The sequence below is a fragment of the Trachemys scripta genome, chromosome 1 (assembly GCF_013100865.1).
Source record: "Trachemys scripta elegans isolate TJP31775 chromosome 1, CAS_Tse_1.0, whole genome shotgun sequence".
Classification (NCBI taxonomy): Eukaryota; Metazoa; Chordata; order Testudines; family Emydidae; genus Trachemys; species Trachemys scripta.
This window is the reverse complement of record NC_048298.1, coordinates 124,004,267-124,026,135: the sequence shown is the minus strand read 5'-3', so window position 1 is coordinate 124,026,135 and position 21,869 is coordinate 124,004,267.

Genomic DNA, 21,869 nt, shown 5'->3' with positions numbered 1-21,869 from the left:
ATGGCACTCAGGTAAACCACTGCTCCCTGCGCACCTTGGGGAGGTATATAAAACCTGCCACTCAAGCCTGATCCCCCCCTCAAAGGAAAAGGAGATACTGCTATGTAGAGTTTATAGAGCAATGTCAGTCTGGCTGACACTGAACTCCATATTTTTTTTAAACCCAACGCTCCCAACTCGCAGGTGTGGATCCCATCAGGATGGCAGAATGTGAGAATCATTTTGCTAGCACAGAGGTGTGGCCACACTGCCAAAGTGGGGAAAGGAGGGCAATCAATGCAGAGGCAGGAAGGGACAAAGAAGAGTAGGAGTTGGATGAAGAAGGGCAGGAGCAACAATGTACGTGGCCATAATGGCCCTGATCCTGCTTTCACTGAAGTCACTGGCAAAATTCTCATTGACTACAACGGTGTGAGATCAAGTCCTATATTACTGATAGCTCAAGACCAAAGTTTTGCCAGACCATCTCATCTATTTGTTTCCTTACTACTCTGCTTGCATCTAGCATAATTCTTCAACTGAACAGGAATATTGCTGTTACAATTAAAGTATGCCTCTTCCATGGTGACAGATCAACATCACTACCATTTCAATTGCTTCCTGCTCCCAGCCGTTTAAGATTCATACTTAGAAAGAAACATACTTAAAGCAAACTTGAGTTTTCACCTTTTAACCTGACTAAGCAGATTCCCTCTTTAAATAGGAGGAAATCCAGGACTTGGTTAAACGCCTCAGATACTTCAGATTCCTGCAGTTTGTGCAATGGAACTGCCACCCTTTTCAGCAGAGGACACAATGATATTAATCTCTTATGGTTTTCAACTTGGTAGGAGTTTCAAATTAGGTACAGAACTAAGGCATGCACAAGAGGTTAATGAGGTTGACAAATGGCAATTTGTACAAGATCTTAAAATAATGCATTTAAATGTCATAGGTTTATAACCTAAAGTAAATCTTCTCTGTCAGTTTTAATTAGATGGCCCAGCTCCTCCAGACAACTACTACTTTAAAAAGGGACCTTCCAGAGAAAGTTTACATCCATTTAACCTCTCTTAATTCTTCCTAACTAGGACTGGCCACATTTGCAGACCATTTTCTAGCATTCCAGCTGCTATACCTTCCATATTTTTCGCAATTCATAATTTGCCTTCATATTTTTACTAATTACCAAAGCTACATGGTGTAAAACCCTTGTTTAAACATCTCGCAACCTGTCTTCTCCTCTTCCAATTATATCTGATCCTGCAGTGAATTCATATTGTTTAATTTGGAACATAACAATCACTGCCATAGTCTCCCTTTAAGTGCTAATACATGCTTTAGCACACAGACATGAACAGAGGTTGCAGATTAAAATTAGGTACAGAATTAAACTGCTTACAAACAGAAGATGAGTCCATTTGAGAATCCTGATAATCAGCTGCAGCCAGCTGTAAAGCTTGGGTTTCAAATAGCCACTCTGCTTTCCAAAATGTCAGTCCTACCAGAAGCAATTATTTATTGCAGATAGTTACCATTTTTTGGTAATGATATTCATACACATAAGATGAAAAAATTCTAAGTAAAGACTATTCTAATCACTGCCACTAGCATTGATCAGAAGTCTCTTAAAATGTTTTAATTCTTTATTTTTCATTGTGTAAGAAGAAACATAATGTATTTGACTTCATAACAATGATTATGGCCACTGAATGCATTTGGCAAGACAACAACTAACCTAACTATTCTCAGGATGTTTTACCAAGAAGCTAATAGAGTGATATTAGCCTGCTTTGGAACACATTTCAGATACAAATGCCTCCTTCTCCTGTATCACACAAATGGACATGCAAACTAAGGCTCAAGCCTACTCTCAGGCAGGAATCACAGCATACCTTGTAAAATCAGTTAGTTCAGTTTTGCCTCCAAACACAATGCCTGAGTATACACACTGTAAGGCATGCACACAGATCTAAAAACACAATCAACTTTTAAAATAGATTAGCATTTCTGGTTTATGAGAGTTTCCACTGGCGCAGTAGGCCAGGTCTCTTAGAGCAGGATTCTCAACCTTTTCCTTTCTGATTCCCCTCCTCCAACATGCTATAAAAACTCCAGGGCCCAGCAGGGAGGAGGCTCCAGGCAGGGGCGGGGGAGGGGGGGTGGCCTCAGGCATAGGCGTAGTTTGACTTCTATTTTGGGGTGGCAAGGGCCGGCAGGGCAAGGGCCAGCTCCACACATTGGGTTCCGGTGACTGAGTGCCACCTTCACCCCCAACTCACCTCAACAATTCACACAGCCTGTCTGGGTTGGGGGGAGGCATGCAACCAAAAATTATAATTCAAAGGGGGAGGCAGTTCAGCTCAAAAAGTTTGAAAACAGCTCATGGTGCAGGGAGGGGGTAGCTAGGGGCTGTGTGCAGGCAGAGGGTTAGCTCATGATGCAGGGGAGGGATAGCTGGGGGCTGTGTGCGGGCAGGGTGTAGCTCAGGGTGCAGGGGAGGGCTAGCTGGGGCTGTGTGCAGGCAGGGTGTAGCTCGGGGTAAAGGGAGGGGATAGCTAGGCTGTTTAATTGCAGTGTATACATATCTTCATATTGGCACAAGGGCTATATTTTCCTGATGCTCTCCATGGGGCAGAAGCCCTGAGCCCATGGGTGGAGTTGGGGAGACGGGGCATTTCCCCTTCAAACTGCAGTGCTTTACCCAGAGCAAGGCAGTCCTGGGGCAGCTCACACAACCCTCACCTCCTTCTCTCCTCCTGCCCCCAAGGCCCGCCCCCAGGCTAGGTCGGAGGTGGGAAGCTGGAATGGGGGCAGTGCGGGGCAGCTGCTGCTCTGGCTGGTGCCATGGAGCAGGCAACCGCTGCATTTCCCCCCCCCCCCCATCAGCTGCTGCTGGTGGTGCCCAGGGTTGCAGCTGCTCTTCATCTCACAGCCCCCTTTGACTGCTTGACCATTGTGCCAGCCAGAGTAACCACAGTTGATGTTGTAGCAACAGATATCATGTAGTGAAGTTCCCAGATCTGGCTCAATCCTGCAAATCCACAGATCTCTAGGGTGACCCTGCGGGCAGTGACAAGTAAGATTGGGTCATGCACCCATTCTTGCATCAATGGAGAGTTTGAGAGAACAGGATAATGGAGTGTTTTGTAAATCCTGGCTACATCAGAAGAACATCCAAGGCTGCTTTGAATATAATGAGCAACTGAAGGAAGGCCAGATCTCTGTGAGATTATGACATCTTGCACAAACTCAAACCACTTTATGTCAGGATTTGGTGCTGACAGCACATATGGAATGCCTTTAGCTGCTCCAAATCTGCCTGTAAGAGGGTCCAGGTTTCTGACCTGTTTAGCAATACAGGTATAACACAGGTTTGATCGATCCTGAACTTCGGCTCAGTGCAAAGATGTGTTTGTGTCCATAAGCGAGACATGAACTTCATGCAGAGGCAGCAAAAACTATTAATCAAAGAATGTTCAGTCTGCTGTGACCATTTGAAGTCTGCTTGCAGCCTAGGTAGATGAACTCAAATACTTCTCCATAGTACTTGACCCCACCTGCGCCAGGGGTTCTGGTGTCCCAGCTCTGGTCTGCCATAAGATGTTCAATCCCGGCATCTTGGAGACCTTGGAGGGTGGGACTGGAAATCTCGGACTTCTCCAAATGCACGGTAGCATCATCAGTGTAGTTTTGGTTGGTAAACACTTCTTGACCAACTGTGATTGCAACATGTGGACTGGCAAGTTTTAATATCCGGTCAATAACTTGACAAAACAATCCCAGGGCAAGACTGAATCTTTGCTGCACACCTGAGTTTGTGCAGAAACACAACAAAAGCTGTGAACCAGTACAAACGCTCGCACTGGTACGGGTTTGAAGATCGCACACCAGATTTAGCAGAATATTTGAAACACCAGTTCCTTTAAGTGTTCCTATATATGCCACATGAAGCTGGTAATTAAATTTTCAATGCAGCCCTGCCAGAAGCTGGAGAGTAAGGGTAAAGTCCATTGTTGACTGCCCTGTAGTGAAACCTGATTGATGTAGGTGACAATGTCTGTTAAGAAGCAGCTGCAGCCTACCGAGCAGAATGCGAGCAAAGACCTTTCCAGGGCTCAATACAACAAGATCAACCTGTAGCTGCCACACTTAATAAGAGATTCTTTGCCCTGGTGTGACCGGGGTCCCAGTGGGGGCCAGCCGAGGTCACTCAATTAGGGTGAACTGCAAAGAATGGGGCAGACAATCCCCAAAAAGCTGGCGGATATTACAACACTTAGATTTACCAAGCCAGCATAAAATAGCTTATTTATTACCTTACTGGTCACAACACAGGTCTTAAAGTGATCTAGCCTTAGGCCTCCATCCAGGTACTTAAGTCAAATACGATGAAGATTCCTGAATATCTTATTTCATCATATAAAAGAAAAGGTTCTACCAATCCCAAAGGATCGGACACATTACCTGCCAGGTTATTGAATATTCCAGATCTTATAGCCAATTCTTATTAACTAAAAGGCGAACATAGATATATATATATGTATATATATTTATATATATATATATATATATATATATATAAGTAAGGTCAACAATGTAAATACACAAAAACCCAAACGTTATCTCCCCACTCTTTTGAGGGTTATTTATTTTTCAGGATGTTTAACCCTTTCTGGCCATGTGTCACAAGCTGTCACACTTAATGAGAAATTCTTTGCCCTTGTTCAGGGACACTATGATGCCATCATTCGATTCTGCTGGTTCTTTGCCTGATGACCTCACTTCTGAGTACAGCTGATGCAGGCCGATGCTCATTGATTCCAAGGCATCTTTGAGCAGTTTGGGTGGAATACCATCAGGTCCAGTGGCATATCCATTCCATAAATTTTGAGTGGCCTTTCATACTACTTAGAGTGACAGAGGCTCAGTTTTTGTCCCCGGATCTTCAGCTGTGCAGTTTGCCAGGTCACGTAGCTCTAGACAGTCATCAGCCGGTCCATGGTTCAGTATGCCTTTATAATGTGTTTTCCATCTGTCCAGGACCTCATCTGTCAATAAGCTGGGAGAGTCGTCTGGTTTCATAATGAGGATGTTAGAAGGCTGTTTATGGCTGCCAGCCAGACACGTGATAGCTCTGTCAGCAGGATGCAGATCGTTGTACTTTAGGCTATCCTCTGCTTCATCAGCCAGGGAGTTGATGTAGCTGTAAGATTTCACAGTCATGTTTTGCCACAGCCCAGAAAATGCGTTTCAGCCATTTACATTCTTGGGCATCTCCCTGCTTACATGCGTCTGCCTTTTTTGCTCATATATCAAAGTCCTCTTCAGAAAGCCGAGGCTTCTTGCCCAACCATTTGAAGCCGATTGTTCCAGAGGCAGCATGTGATATTGCGTTATATATACCACTTTAGGTGATCGCCCTGTCATCCGAGAGGATACCAAGGTTACCTATCTGATCCTTGATGGCCTGTGTGTATTTGCAGGACTACAACAGGATCCTCAGAAAGATGCTGGACTTTGTACTCTTGGTGAACATCTGGCTTGTGGGAAGTCAGAAGAGCCAGCGAGAGCTGAGTGACAACTAGTCTATCTATGGGTCTGAGTTTGCTGGTGCTTCTGCACTTCCAAAGACCCGGTGAGATTTCACTGTGGAGCCATTTCTGACAAGCATGTGGTCCATTTCTTTCATGACATATCCACTGTTTGGAATCCAGATCCAGTGATGGCTTTTAAGGCGCCTAAACCAGGAGCCCATAACAGAAAGTCCTTGGCAGCACAAAATGTCAAAAGCTGGGTGGTGATGTCATTTGGGGAACCCAAACCAAAGGGACCTTTCACATCCCAGTTTGATCGCAGCCAGTCATAGCATTGAAATCTCTGAGCACCAGCAGTGTGCCATGAGGCAGAGTTGATTGGATTTTTGCTGGAAAATGTGTCCTTTTCCACAGGTGATGTGTCTTCTGAATGAGAGACAAGATGGCAATGCCTGAGTACAAGATAAATAAACTGTCCAGTGCTGATAGAGGAGCAACTGTTCAAGAGATATAGGTATGACACAGAGTCCTTTATCTCCATGAGGAAATGAAAAAGAACATGGAGAGTCAGGCACGGCCTAGTTATGTATTATGCATTTGTATTCGTGCAATGCCAAGCTACCTTAGTACTTGCAGCTACATGATCATTCCACAGAACAAATGGACTACCATTGATATTAGCCAATCCTCCTCCTTTTGAGACTTGCGAGAATTGGTGGCATTCAGCATTTCTCTGGGAGCAATGGACACTTCAAAGGATTGGACTGATGCTCTCATAATTTGAAACCTAGCACACCTGACTAAAGCTGAAAGATTTAAAGCTCAAGGAAAAAAACTGTTCGGAAAAGGTGCAGACTCTACTGTTCATCAGGTCAACATAGTTCCATTATCAGAATGCAAGTGTACATCAGCTATTGATGCTTAGCAGAAACAAATTTGGATGAGAAATTGAAGAGCAGTCTAATGAATTCACAATCACAAAATCTGAAAATACAGGGAAGTTGGAAATGCCACAGCTGTCACTTTAATTTGCCATGTACATTGTTGGTTTCCAACCAAAATAAATGTACTGTAGAAACAAAAATCTTAAATGTGTCTCTCCGCCCCCTCCCCCTCCCCCCCTCCTCTTTCTACATCTCATCTGTCAAAGCTAGAAGCACTAACCACAGACATATTTTGACCCAAAGGAGAACAACAACTGTAGGTGCACTTAGCGGAAACTTTTAGGTACTGCTATGATTTACTGCCTATCTGTCAATTTGCATAACATTACCAATAGATATTATGTTTTTGTTTTCATTGTTTGTATTTTCTGAAGCTCAGCAGAACCTAATTACCTAGAAGGAAAGGATTTCATATTAGCACAAAGTGTGCATTTGGCTGAAATTAACAATACATTAACTGTAAATCATTATTTTGTAAAACTTAATTCCTTCAAGATCATTATTGCTCATTCAATAACATTTGGGGCTGTTTCAAATAGTATTAAAACAACAACAACAACATTACCTTTGTCCCTCCTCTGAGATGTGGTTTCCTTCATTCTACACCACTACATGTATTCAAACATTTTCAGGCAAAAAAAATTCTCCAACCATAAATATTAGATCTAAAACTTGAGCCAAACCATACATTTAAAATGCTGTACCATATTGCAAGCACCTTTGTGTCTCAGAAATCCATCGAAAATAACTAACATGCAGGCATCACAGAATTGTGTACTCTTAAAACATGACAGTAAAATCAAGCACTCTTCCTAAATAGTACATACTATTTCAGTATTTTACTTTCCCCTCTCTCTTTAATATATTAAGTACTCGAATTAAACATTGCCCTGCTTTATCAATGCTTTTGTGAAAAATTTCACAAAGATGAAAATATGCATTGCAAACACTTGGCAACATGACAAAGTACTGGCTGAACTATAAAGGGACATCAGCTCTCATTTACTAGCCAGTTGCCAAGGCAGTGGGAAGAGGCTGTATTTTATTTGCTATTCAAACTTAATTAGAACCACAAATTTATATTTCCAACTATCAAAACAATAGTGATGTAAAGATGAAAAGTAAAAAAAAAAAAAAAAAAAACCCAGAAAACTGAAGAATTTTTCAAGTTGGTAACTGATTTTCTCTTAGAAATAAATGCCCTTTTATCAAGCTGTAAATAGCTTCTTCGAGTAGAAGCATGCACAATTCAATTTTTAAAGTAGGAAAGACAGTTTTGTCATTTTGGTGTCTTGTCTGTAGCTTTAATGCTCAATCCTCCCATAAAAAGCTCAGACATTATGGTGATGGAACAAGAGACTTTGTGATCATGACTTCAACGGCACTACTCACAGTGTGTAAAGTTAACCACATAGATGTCTTTGCAGAAATGGAGCTTAAGAAGACAAGCAATATTATCAAGGATGGAGAAGGATATAATCAAAATAGATACCATGTTTATGTATAGCATATTTGTTTACATGTTATGGATATTGTGGGTTTTTAAAAAATAGATAAATAAATGCACAGCAATTATTCCTGACTGCCCCGAGCTTTAACCTTTCCTGTAGGTATCACAGAAAGAAGGGGTCTTGAGGAGGGATTAAAAAAAAAGGGTAGTGGCTCTGCAGATCAGTTCATGAAGGGTGTTTCACATGTAGTGGGTAGCATGGAAGAAGACAAACATGACTAAGGAAAAGGGTTATAACATCATTGATAGAACAAAGGGATTCAGTGGTGAAATAAGAGACACCACTGGTTAAACAGGGGGGCGGAGAACCTGTAAAGGGTCTTGAAAGTGAAGAAAAGTTTTAACTTGATACAGTGAATAAGGGGGAGCCAATAGAGAGATTTGAGGCTGGAAGTGAAATGCTTAGAACAATAAGAAAAAGGAAGATCTTAGTAGTTGCATTTTGAATGGAGTGGATGGTTGCAATGCGAGTTTCAGGAAGATTAGAGAGGAAGAAGTGGTATGCACCAAGATGGAAGATTTATCACCTTTTTTGACCTACCACTGTAAATATCTTACAGAAAGCTATAAAACTATTTTACTTGTTGCTCCCTGAAGTCCCATGATAGAGGAAAAGCCGTCTAGTTAATCCGAAAGATCTGAAAGGTGAGGGCTGAGGGCTTCCCCAGAAGACCTCCGAGAAAATTGGTTGCATGACACAAAACTTCCCCCTCCTGAATACTTCAAAAAGATAGGCACTGAGCACTACCATTCCCTATCTGAGCGTAAATCTACACTACAACTAGAAGGGTGCTTCCCAGCTCAGGTAGACACATGTTCTAGCTCTGCTCGAGCTAGGGCACTAACAATAGCAATATAGCTGGGGGTAGCATGGGCTACAGCTCTGACTAGCCCTCTGAATACAAACCCACCTGGACCCCCTGGGGACATAATCAGATGGCTTGCCCAAGCTGCTGCCTGAGCTGCACCTGGCTACACTGAGAAGTATTTTTAGCATGCTAGCTCAAGCCAAGCTAGTGCATATCTGTGTACCTGGGCTGAGAAACACGCTTCCACCTGCAGGATAGTTGTAACCTGAGAAAGGTCTGCTGAGTTCCCAGCTACTACAGCTCATGGGGAGTGGTAGATAATACAGGGACACAGTGCCCAGGTGCCAGTCACTTCAGCTACCTGGCGAAAAGGAGCACCCTCTTCTCACAGGCAGCAGTAGCTAACTCTGCCTCCTTGTATATGTATATGTACGAGCACACACAGAGACATGTACACACACCCCTAAAGAATTTGCTAGCTCAAAATATGGCAGGAGAAGGGACTGCTGCCTACCCTTAGAGATTTTATGATCATGACACCAGAACAAACAAAAAAGAGCATTCTACGTACTTCATATCAATGTTTGACTCTGCAACATGGGGCTTACTGGGGAAAATCAGAGCAAGATGGGGATCATGGGAAACTGATCTGGGGATAGAATATCCTCTACAGGCATGGAGATAATGCACAAGCATGAAACAAACAATTTTTAATTTTCTGCACAGAAAATATCTTGTGCCCAAAATAGTGCACTAACTAAATCAAAGGAACTCAATATACTGATACATACAACCTCTGGCATATGACATGGGCATGTAAGATAGTGCTGGATTCAGAAATTATTGCTTCCAAGATCTGATGGATATAAATGATTTGACAGAAGCCTCTCTGTTTAAAAAAATAAATAAATCAGAGATAACAGACACTTTTCAAAAGAAATGTGTGGCTAAGCAAGGGGTGAACAGATTTAACAGGGTAGAAGAAGAAAAACTTTTTAAAATTAATTTAACTTTTTTAAAATATAAAGTTTTCTTTATCAATACCAAGTAGATTACAGATGGAGGAAGGTGGATGGGTCTCTTTCTCTAAGCAGAGGAGGAGGTAAAAGGAAGTTTGGGGGAGATTCAGGTGGATGGAAACAGGACATTCAACGGAGATTGGGAATGAGCAGGCCACAAAGCAGCATTGCTTTCATGACTCTCTCCTTGTGAATGATCAGAGTACTGTGATAAGGAATAGCAAGATACAGATACAGTAGAAACTGTAAGAAGCCCAAGAAAAATGAAAAAGTAATTAAAAGATAAAGAAATTCAGGAGTTCACCCACTTAGATATTTTAAAGTTATTTAAAGAAATATTTAAACACAGAATAAATTTGCAAGCTCACCATCAAGTGAATGCATTACAGCCCCAAATCTGTTAGTTTCTCCAGTTCTCTATTTATCCCCTCTCTTGCCTGTTTGGCATACACCTCTGTCATGCTGGCATTACTACTTGGCTGTGGTGTGAGAGACTCCCAAGTGCAAGTCTGACCTTTCATCTTTTGTTCTTCTGTGAATGTCTTGAGTTTCCACTAATAAATTTATATGGCCCTTAGTGGGAGTCCTTTTTTGTTTCACACAACATACACAAAAGGATCACAGAGCCATTCTCTTACCCTGAACTAGAAGACACTCCCACAACAAGAGTTTCAGTTGGAGAATCAGGAGAGTTTTCTTATACAGTGACAAACAAAGTTTTATATTAAAGGAAAAGGGTAACATTACTTAAAAGCTTTGGGCCCAGCCATTGTACAATAGTTCTGTACCACTCTGATGGCAAAAAGCTGTCAGACTGCTGACTTAACCAGCCAATGGAGATTTCCCCTCTATACAGGGATCCTTAGGATTTCCTCTCTACAGAGGGATCCCCCTGGGGACCTACTACGATGGCTAGCCCAAGCTGCTGCCAGCGCTTCACTTGACAGCCTACCCTTCTCCCCTCTTGCTCTGGCACTTCGCTGGCTGCCAGAACAACCACAGGGGCTGTAGGAAGCCACTGTAGGTTAGAGCAACCTTGAGGCACCAGGGAACTAAACTGGCACTGAACTAGAGCTGAGTCAACTAGAGGATTAGGAGGGCACAAACACCACCTTTGTATCTCCCTCTGTCCCCCTGAGCTGCCCTGACAGCTCCTCTCCCGCAGCTGAGGATGTGGCCCTTTGATGCTAAATTAATCTTCTCCTAACAGTAAAAATGGAATTATTAGTTATTGTATGCATTTATGTGCCACTGAGACATCTCACTTCATAGAAAGCTGGACCTTGAAATTTTCAGCCAATAGAGCCCTCTGGGCTGTTGGAAAACCTTGCAATTTTTATATTTACAGAGGGTCTACAGTGCTTTTATAAATTATCCCAGTAGCAGCTAGATGGCATATTTTTAAAAACAGCAAAATAGGTCAAATATGAATATGGAAACAAAATGCTCTTTGGTGAATAAAAAAAGCACCCTATAATATTATTCATTATCAGGCCTTAGTCCAGTTTACACATCTTTTCTCTCACTTTGTGCTCTAGACTCCCACACAAGTGTAAATGTATGGTAAAGGCCACTAAATAAACATTACAAATATTACAAAAATGTACATGTAAAGAACTTTGTGAGAATTCATTGTTACTGACTGACATCACATTTATTGGCCTCAGAATGTCTTGTGTGCTGTCTGAGGTACGGGTTTGCTGGAAAGTGACCCACTGGTCTGAGTATTGAGACATACGGAACCAGTGATTCTACAAATCATGCTGACTTTCTCCAGTACCTCTTCACTATCTTTACTACAGACTAGTCAAAACAACCACCATTCATCTGGAATCTCAGCCCTAACTTTGAGGGTTCAGACAAATCATCTAAACCACTCCAGTTCTGTTTTTAAAACCCAAACTCCATGTAGTAAGATAGTTGAAGATGCCAACATCATTTCTGATTTTTGGCAGGTCCTTAAACAATGGTATTTGGTCATTCAGTTCCTTTAGACTGATTTGAAAATCCCATCCTAAATACATTTGCAAAGGGGGCAATTGTACAGTAGTTAAATAATAAAATCCCCACAGAAATGATACTTCAGTTGAACAGTCAGGGTATAAGCTCTATCTTTGCAACAAAACAAAACAAAAATTGCAAAAAACCCTATCGGTTTGATGTTATATTTCAAAAGTACTGCAGCTAAAGGCTGCCATAAATATGCCAGGATATTTAACAAGACTGAAACTATTAAATAAGGCTTTTGATGGGACCATGATGTATTTTTCCCTTAAGTAATTCAATCTAATGTGTATTTAATGCAAGACAAGTGTTGCCTATAGCTGTGATAAATAAATATGAAAGGATTAAAAAAAAAGTTTATTCATTTGGAGAAGCTAACTGTTACTGCCTGTGCTTCAGAACTTTAACTTCTGGTTAAAGAAAAACTAGTTGGAGTGAAGACAGCCATGGGCTGTGCTTTTACCAAAAGGAAAATGTAATTTCATTAAATTTAAATAGAACTAGATACCCACCACACCTTTCTATAGGGCTCAAACTGAACGATTGTGGAGTGAGTGTGTTCAGCACTGTATAAGACCCAAATAAAAACGACCGTGTCTCAAGCTTCTTGCAATCTAAGGACCAAATCATACAAACACACATTAAGGGGCATAAAAGTGCTGCCTAAATTAAGAAGTCCCATTAAAAGTAATGGGATTATGGATGGCAGAAAATGCATTCCCGCTAGTAAGCATTTACAAGCCATTCCTTAAAAGACAGAAAAAGAGAATACAAGATACACTGAGACCCAGAGGGGTTATTAACTTTGAATTTTAAATATTTGGATTAAAAAAAAAATTCTCCCTGTCTTCCTTGGCTTCCTTCTCTGTACCTTATTTTTGGGTGATCTCATCTACTGTCACACTTTCCACTATAACTTCTACACTGTTGGCTCACAAATATCCCTCTCTCCATCCTCTGCATTTTTTAATGTCTCTTCAACATACCACTCTGGATGGCCAGCTGCCAGCTCAACCTCAACAGGGCAAAACTAATCTCAGTATGTCCACTTCCCCCCCTTCTCCTTCACACCAATGCTGGTGAAGTCACCACCATCTTCACCTTCTCTCAAGCTGGAATTTTCAGTATTACATTTGATTCCTTTCTTTTCTTCTCTCCAGACATCAAGGCTATCCCCAAATATCCCTCCATTGGCAACATTCTGAGAATCCAACCTACCATTAGCACCTTGTAATCTCCTTTTCTCTGGCCCACCTGGTTCCCCTATCATTACACTCCAATCCACCCAACACATAGCAGGTAAAATTATATATGAATATTTTTTCCCAACAGAGACTTCATTCCCTTCTGTGAATTGTTCCACTGATTTCCCCTTGCCCAATGCACTGAGTGTAAACTTATGCTTGATTTCAAGGCAATGAACAACACTGCCCAAGGCTAACTCTTGTATCTTGTCTCTAATTAGGACCTCAGGTTTTTTAGCACATATTTTAACAATTTTTCCACTGTCTCTCACTGAAATATCCATATATTCTAATGCATTTCATCAGGACTTGAAACTGCATCTGTTTTCCCTCCAAAAGTCCTCATTAATATACAGTATACCAATATATTCATTTTGTCTATCTTAACTCCACAAAATTCATATAAACTTTTTATAATTGTAGTCTAGGTTGAGAATTATCATAGAATCATAGAATATCAAGGTTGGAAGGGACCTCAGGAGGTCATCTAGTCCAACCCCCTGCTCAAAGCAGGACCAGTCCCCAGACAGATTTTTGCCCACAATCCCTAAATGGCCCCCTCAAGGATTGAACTCACAACCCTGGGTTTAGCAGGCCAATGCTCAAACCACTGAGCTATCCCTCCCCCAATAATAATAAGTGGAGATATCCCATATCCTAGAACTGGAAAGTACCTTGAAAAGTCATCGAGTCCAGCCCCCTGCCTTCACTAGCAGGACCAAGTACTGATTTTGCTCCAGATCCCCAAGTGGCCCCCTCAAGGATTGAGCTCACAACCCTGGGTTTAGCAGGCCAAAGTGCAAACCACTAAGATTCTAGGCATGAATTATTACACCATAATTATAAATATAGATTCATAGATTCATAGATTCTAGGACTGGAAGGGACCTCGAGAGGTCATCGAGTCCAGTCCCCTGCCCGCATGGCAGGACCAAATACTGTCTAGACCATCCCTGATAGACATTTATCTAACCTACTCTTAAATATCTCCAGAGATGGAGATTCCACAACCTCCCTAGGCAATTTGTTCCAGTGTTTAACCACCCTGACAGTTAGGAACTTTTTCCTAATGTCCAACCTAGACCTCCCTTGCTGCAGTTTAAACCCATTGTTTCTGGTTCTATCCTTAGAGGCTAAGGTGAACAAGTTCTCTCCCTCCTCCTTATGACACCCTTTTAGATACCTGAAAACTGCTATCATGTCCCCTCTCAGTCTTCTCTTTTCCAAACTAAACAAACCAAGTTCTTTCAGCCTTCCTTCATAGGTCATGTTCTCAAGACCTTTAATCATTCTTGTTGTTCTTCTTTGGACCCTTTCCAATTTCTCCACATCTTTTTTAAAATGCGGCGCCCAGAACTGGACACAATACTCCAGCTGAGGCCTAACCAGAGCAGAGTAGAGCGGAAGAATGACTTCTCGTGTCTTGCTCACAACACACCTGTTAATACATCCCAGAATCATGTTTGCTTTTTTTGCAACAGCATCACACTGTTGACTCATATTTAGCTTGTGGTCCACTATAACCCCTAGATCCCTTTCTGCCGTACTCCTTCCTAGACAGTCTTTTCCCATTCTGTATGTGTGAAATTGATTTTTCCTTCCTAAGTGGAGCACTTTGCATTTGTCTTTGTTAAACTTCATCCTGTTTAACTCAGACCATTTCTCCAATTTGTCCAGATCATTTTGAATTATGACCCTGTCCTCCAAAGTAGTTGCAATCCCTCCCAGTTTGGTATCATCAGCAAACTTAATAAGCGTACTTTCTATGCCAATATCTAAGTCGTTGATGAAAATATTGAACAGAGCCGGTCCCAAAACAGACCCCTGCGGTACCCCACTCATTACGCCTTTCCAGCAGGATTGGGAACCATTAATAACAACTCTCTGAGTACGGTTATCCAGCCAGTTATGCACCCACCTTATAGTAGCCCCATCTAATTTGTATTTGCCTAGTTTATCGATAAGAATATCATGCGAGACCGTATCAAATGCCTTACTAAAGTCTAGGTATACCACATCCACCGCTTCACCCTTATCCACAAGGCTCGTTATCCTATCAAAGAAAGCTATCAGATTGGTTTGACATGATTTGTTCTTCACAAATCCATGCTGACTGTTCCCTATCACCTTACCACCTTCCAAGTGTTTGCAGATGATTTCCTTAATTACTTGCTCCATATCAATTCTTATGGGTTGATTATATTGTATCTAAAAGGACAGAAAGAAAGCGTGCTTCAAAAGTAACTCTAATTAAAGGCCTTAGCTAGCCTGAAGTATACCCTTCAAGCCAGTCAAACTGGAAGTCCAGTGATATTGTCTGCACAGTTATTCTAGTTGTTTACAGTTTGTTTTTGAGATCTCCAGGACAATCAAAATCTTTCGCACAGAAGCTAAGTGACACGCGTATGCAACTGGAGAAAAGGAGGTTTAGGAGAATGACGTGAACTAAGCTCCTGTGCTCTACGACTGTCTTTCCTGGAACTGTTTCATAGCAGTTCAAATCTGTGTCTGTAAACCCCTTAGGTGGATTCAAGTCCTGGACAGTCTATAGGCCATGTACAAACATTTGCTAGGTTTGGGGGAACAAATGTGATGCAAGAAAATTTCCCCTATAACTATTCCAGGGGGAAGGAATACAAGTGGAGTCTCTTCAAAGCCCTGGTAGCCTTTTCTTTTTTAAGAAGATAGAAACAGGAGCAATCTTAAACCTGATGGACATTCTTGTCCTTCATGCTGAGCCCTGAAATGGCTACCAAACAAGGAAGAACCTATCTTTGGACTATTTGGCTCTTTACATATGCTTCTCCAACTGATAGCTAATATGCATTACATGACTCCAAATTTTAGAGAATGCATCCAGCAATAATCCCTTTTAGCCAGCCAGGGCTGAATCAGTGATTCTGCCCCTGGAAGGTGTGGTCATAGGCAGTCACATAATATTCAACATATCCAGCTCTTCATGATTACAAGATATGGTTGTTGTTTTTCCTCCTTTTCCAGTACTCCCCTATGTCCAGCCACTACAGATGGTGACCAACAGTTATTTTTAAGTAACTCTTCAGAATATCTGCAACTACATAGACAGAAGCACCCACACAGCCTGTTTGGGCTAGCAGCCATCGAGGCCATTTGTCTCCTGGATGTAGCCCTTAAGGTCATGGAATCTTCAGTAGGTACTGCTCAAAGATACACGACTAAAGCGGCTCTGTTGATTACTATTACTACAAATATAAATACATGCAATTTCACCCTATGACATTTCCCCCCCACCTCACTCTTAACAAAGGGATTCTACTATGTGAATTAACAGTACACACCATTACATTGTGGTCCATAAAATTCACCATTCGGAAACAAATGTCCAGCTATCCTTAGACTGTAAACAATAAAGTAAGGTAATACATGATCAAATACACACACACACAGTGGTCCTCCTTCATCATCTTCCATATACATGCTTTACAAATATGAATGAATTAATCCTCACAATATTTCCATGAGATAAGAAAGGGGAGGTTTAGTTATCTTCTCGCCCACAGTTTATGCTGCTTATTTCTGAAGTGTTCCTTAGAGCTCTTCCCTTCCATCACTGGCCCAGCCCAAGTCTGTTTAGCTTGTGAGATCTGGTGGGAATCACAGAACACAGGTAACATGATGGATGCAGATAGCCATAAACCCTGAAAAATTATCTGCCCCTTGTGATTCTACCAAAGATCTGTTACAGGTAGTTCATTCCTCTTTCATAACTCCACTCCTTTTGAACTAAATATATTAGCAGCATATGGTCTTATGTTATTGCACTTTTATCAGCTAGGAAGTGGGCCAAGACTATCTGAATTTTAATTTCACAGGCATTTCTTGAAAATTTTTTACACCTTCTCTCCCTGGGTGGAGTTCTGTTTTGTTTTGTTTTAATAAAGCATATTCCAGACTGGATTTATGGACCACAGGAAACTATGTTTCACACACAAGACATACAGATCCTTGTAGATGGATGTTTGTTTGATTCACATTTATACTACTAAGGCTTATCAGCCCTGCAGTGCCCTGTATCAGATTAACCAAACATGGCCATGGCTAATATTTTGGGGGTTCTTTAAGTCCAGCTAGTGGCAGACATTTCTTTCTAGGTTTGTTTTTAATATTCCCAATGTAGCATATAAAAAAAGTGAAGAAGAATTAAAGACTAGACCATCTGGAAAGCACCTGTTACAATTCGTGTGATGCCATTTGCACTACTATACTTTCAAACCAACAGCAACACCTCTGAGTAGTGAAGGTAGTTGCACAGAAATTCTCAAAACAATGCGGGATACCTAGTCAAAAACTATGCTTTATTCAGAAGGTGTCTAGAATTTTAGGAACATCTTTCTTTGGTCTCCTTAGGTTACCTAGACTCCATAAAGACACCCCTCCCCCCAAAAAAATTAAAACCCTTCTACAAAGCACAAGCCTGTGAATTAAAAAACAAAAACAAAACATCACAGCAAATTGCCTATAAATACAGGTATAACCAAAAATCACACCTGAAATGTTTTCTTTTCCTCCCAAAGGCACAATACTTGTATAATGCATGCTCAGGGAATCAATTTGTATCACCATATGTATTCAGGAAAAAAAAGCAATATATGGTTGAATGACTAATACTAGTTCTTGGCTAGCCAAGCTGGAGAGCTTTTCCCCACAAAAAACACCTCACTCAAACACTACATGAATCACCTAAATGGCAGGTGCATCCACACTGTCTGCATATAGGCAATGATTATAATACCACAAGGAATTCAAGTTTGATATATTTATCCTGAATTCCAGGGTCACCCCAGCTGCAAAAAGGGAGATGGGGGGAGTGTTCACTGCTACTGTTCTTACCTTGTGTGATGGACCAAAGCACTGCAGTTGGTTCTAGCGAATCCAAATGCTTTTACCATAGGCACTCTGAGAAAAAAAATACTCATTCACTAAAGTAATGGGTCCACTGAATCAACACAAGTGCAATTCCTTGCCCTTCCCCAAATTGAACAAGAATGCATGATAATAAGATGTATCTAAAATATTTGCCAAATGTGAATGTTTTAATTTTTAAAGGTAAAACAATTCAGATCAGTTATACCCAAATCTCTACAGCACTGCCTGTTTATTTTATTTTTTATTAAGAAACCATGATAAATCTTGCAAGACTCTCCGGGTCCTTCTGTTTTGTAAATTGGTTGTTTTAAGAATAATAAGAAAAGGGATTGATTTCTTCAAACAAAACTGGATATGTGTGGTGCACTATTGGTTTTTCTCACATTATGACAATGGCCCTTTTTCAAGGATGTGTGTACTTCAGCAGTGATATAGCTGCTGGCCTATCTCCTAACTGGGATGGAAGGGGATGTTTCATTGGTTAGGGCACTAGTCCGAGACTGGGGGGAGACCCAGTTTCAATTCTCTACTCTGACACAGACCTCCTGTGTGACCCCAGGTAAATCTCTTCATATCTCAGTTTCCTGGGGGAAGATAAATACATTAAAGACTGACATGCTCAGATAATGGGGGCCATGTACCTAAATTAGACAGACTGTTGGCCAGGATGCCACATACAAGATCAGCCCTCACAATGAATGGCCTGGAAGCCACACAAATTGGCCTAGGAAAAAAAGTGAGGCTTCTCACTCCTGTTCTGCCTGAGATAACACAGCTGCTGAAGACTCACCTGGATCCTTCTTCATTAAAAAGAGGTTTCAGAGTAGCAGCCGTGTTAGTCTGTATCCGCAAAAAGAACAGGAGTACTTGTGGCACCTTAGAGACTAACAAATTTATTAGAGCATAAGCTTTCGTGGGCTACTGCCCACTTCTTCGGATGCATATAGAGTGTCTTTTATTAAAAAGAGGTGTCACTGCTAGTCTCCAACTGAACTACCTTCACTGGGAGATCTGCCAAGCACACATTGCAGCTGCAAGGTTTCCTAGCCTTGGATATACTGCCAGGCAGGTGTAGCAGGTTCTCTAAGACTGTCCAGGTTTTGAAGGACAAACCCAGCATCCCAGATAGTTTTAGTGAACCCCAGAATTTTTTCCAGGTTTCACTAGAAATGGACACAGAAAAACAAAAATAAAGACATCTAATCTATTTACAGCTCTCAAGCTGAGCTGAGTGAAATACAAACATCATAAATGGTGAAAAGTAAATTAGGTATCAACATTTCACTCAACTTGATTGCTTCAAGAGTGGAACTCTACAGATGGAAAAGTGCTATATGTCCAATATAAGAGCTAATCATTACTATGATGAGTTAATATGAGCTTCATGTTGCTGACAGCAATTAAGCTAGTGTGACATGGAGGGGAGCCTTCTCTTGAAAGCTTTCTCCTGCCAGCACCACTTTCTCTCACCTACCACTCAAATAAAAGTAACATCCAGAAACATGCTAGTAGGGGTAGGTGTTTCAGAAAAGGAATAAGTCTGAGCTCTATACAGCATATACTAGGAGATATCCATTAAGTTCTTCACATACTGCTTGGATGGTAGGAAAGTCCTCCAAATTTATCTTGAAAGAACAAAGACTTCCAGTTACTTTTCTGAATTATGAAGGTGGTGGTGAAGGGAAAAAAAAGTGCCCAGGTCAAAAGTAACTAAGGTGGATAATGATGGAGTTATGTGTATTATTTTTATACATATCCTATGCATCTCAGTTTAGCATATATATATATATATATATATATATATATATATATATATATATATTATCCTGCCTGGCTTCACAGAGTTTAATTAAAGGAGGCTGGGGGGGGGGGAACAGGCAAAGAGCAAATGAAACAATGACAGGCTCCATAAGCAGGGCCGGCTCCAGGCACTGGCAAAGGAAGCAGGTGCCTGGGGCGGCCAATAGAAAGGGGCGGCACTCCATCCGTTATTGGGGCAGCACGTCCTTCACTTCCTCTCTTCCTCTTCAGGAGTACTTTGGCAGCAGCTCAATTGGGTTTTTCTTTTTTTCTTCTTTGCCGCTTGGGGCGGCAAAAGAGCTGGAGCCGGCCCTTTCCATTAGGAAACAATGGGGGGAAGGATAGGGCCCTGCCTGTTTCCGTCCAGGATGGCAAGGTTTTCTCTTCACAGGGCCTGAGCATAGACAGGCCATTTGTACCATTTTAAGTCAGACAGTTCTGTTTTCCAAAGGTTGAGAAATCTCTTCTTTCCTCTTTGGCCCTTTTCAAAGTGGGCCACTGCTCAAGCAGTCTCCAGGCCAACTGCACCAGCCGCTGCTCATGCTCTCCCCAGGGCCAGCCGCACTCGCCACTGCTCAGGGAGCTGGCCCTGGGACCATCCGAGCAGCAGCCGGTGTGGATGGCCCAGGGTACTGCCTGAGCAGTGGCTGGAGTAGCCATTGTCGTTGGCCCTGGCAGCGGTCTCAGGGCAGCCAGAGCAGCAGCTACTCCAGCTGCCCCCAAAAGCTGGTGCCCTCCCCAAGCAGTAGCCCCTAGATATTAGTGACCTAGATATTCACCTAGTTTTACAACAGGCTATATAAAAAGCACTAGCGAAGTCAGTACAAACTCAAATTTCATACAGATGATGACTTGTTTATACTGCTCTATATACTATACACTGAAATGTAAGTACAGTATTTATATTCCAAATGATTTATTTTATATGTAAAAATGAGAACATAAGCAATTTTTCAGTAATAGTGTGCTGTGACACTTCTGAATTTTTATGTCTGATTTTGTAAGCAAGTAGTTTTTAGGTGAAACTTGGGGGTACTCAAGACAAATTAGACTCCTGAAAGGGGTACAGTAGTCTGGAAAGGTTGAGAACCACTCCTCTAACCACTGGGCTATGGAATACTCTGATGTGGGACTTCCTCAATCTCTCCTAGATAAGCTGCTCCACCATAATTAAATATTAATTGAGGCAGAAACAGTTAGAATGACTCTATAGCCTAGCCGTTAGGGCACTCACCTGACACGTGGCAGATCCCTGTTCAAATCCCTGCTCTCCATTAGGAGGAAGGGGGCACTCATGGGTCCTGGGTGAATACCCTGTTCACAAGGCTAAAAGTTATGAGAGAGATGGTGGTCCTGCTGCTGCCAGCTTTTGAATAGGATTCACTCTGGTAGGCAGCCTCTGAGCATGCCTATGGGGTTAGTACCCCACACGTGACTTGGGTGGCTGAATGCTTATCTTCCCCCAGTTTGTGAATCGCTCTGGGGCTCAGGTGGGAGATAGGTGTCCAAGCACACAGAAGGAGGAAGCAGTGTACATGCTCATTGGCAGAAACAAAAGCACCTATGGAACTTTTGCTTCAAAATCTTAGGCACTGAGTGAGTTTAGGCGCCTAGACAGCAGCCAAGCAGGAACTCTGTGGATTGCAGTGGTGCCAAAAAGCAGGACTCAAGCACCTCTGTAAATCACATCCTTATTCATTAAGAACTGGATTGACAGAACCAATTCATTTCACTAAGTTCAACAATAGCTTTCAGATGATAACATTTTGTGAAAAGCAACTTGGACAAGAACAGAACCAGTGATCTAGAAATGGAAAGGTCTGTGTTGGGGTACCAATCCCTACAAGTCCTCCACTGCTCTTCTCCTCTCTGATACTTGGTGTGTTCCTGACAGACACATTTCTCATCCACTCTTCTGCTTGTTCATTCCCCCTTTTCCTTAGATCTTCCTAATCTCACCTTGACTTCTATCTCTTTCTGTGAGTCTGAACAGGTAGCAGCACAGTCATAATTTCCAAGAAACCTGAGGTGCAGATCATCTAGGAAAGGAGGAAGCAACACAGTATGAAGGGGAACAGACAGGACAGAGGAGTATTTGTTCTGCAGATACTCATCTCC